The sequence below is a fragment of the Pundamilia nyererei genome, unplaced genomic scaffold (genome assembly GCF_000239375.1).
Source record: "Pundamilia nyererei isolate P.nyererei 1_Seehausen unplaced genomic scaffold, PunNye1.0 scaffold00138, whole genome shotgun sequence".
NCBI lineage: Eukaryota > Metazoa > Chordata > Actinopteri > Cichliformes > Cichlidae > Pundamilia > Pundamilia nyererei.
The window spans coordinates 204,188-205,182 of NW_005187539.1; positions in this window are offsets into that span (position 1 = coordinate 204,188).

Genomic DNA, 995 nt, shown 5'->3' on the forward strand with positions numbered 1-995 from the left:
GTCTCTCAAGCGTCTGAGGTGGTAGAGACGCTGACGGGCCTTTTTCACCACGGTGTTGATGTGACAGGACCATGACAGGTCCTGCGTGATGTGAACTCCGAGGCATTCGAAGCTGTCCACTCTCTCCACTGGGCACTCGTTGATGACGGGGGTCTTGGCAGAATAGTTGTAATTTAGGGTTTTTGAGTGTGATCCACCTGTTTAAGGTCATGCCACAGCATCTCAATTGGATTCTGGTTAGGACTTTGACTAGGTCACTCCAAAGTCTTCATTTTGTTTTTCCTAAGTCATTCAAAGGTGGACTTCCTGGTGTGTTTTGGATCATTGTCCTGCTGCAGAACCCAAGTGTGCTTCAGCTTGAGGTCACAAATGGATGGCCAGACATTCTCTTTCAAGATGTTTTGGTAGACAGCAGAATTTGTGGTTCCATTGACCACGGCAAGTCTTCCAAGTGATGAGGCAGCAAAACAGCCCCAGACCATCACACCATCATATTATACTGGTAGTATGATGTTCCAAAATGTTGTGTTACTTTTACGCCAGATATAACAGGAATCAAACCTTCTGGAAAGTTAAACTTTTGTCTTGTCAACAGGATATTTTCCAGATGTTTTTTTGGCAAATGTGAGACGACCCTTTAGGTTGCTTTTGGTCAGTAGTGGTTTTCTCCTTAAACTCTCCCATTGATGTCATTTTGATGCAATTTTGGCCCAGTCTCTTTCTTTTTGTTGAATCATGAACTCTGACCTTACGTGAACCATGTGAAGTCTGCGGTTCTTTAATGTTGCTCTAGGTTCTTTTGTGACCTCCTGGTAAGCCACTGATGTGCTCTTTGGGTACAGTTTGGTAGGCCGGTCACTCCTGGGAAGCTTCAATACTGTTAGATGTTACAGGGAGTGGAGAATTATTAGGCAAGTTGTATTTTTGAGGAATAATTTTATTATTGAACAACAACCATGTTCTCAATGAACCCAAAAAACTCATTAATATCAAAG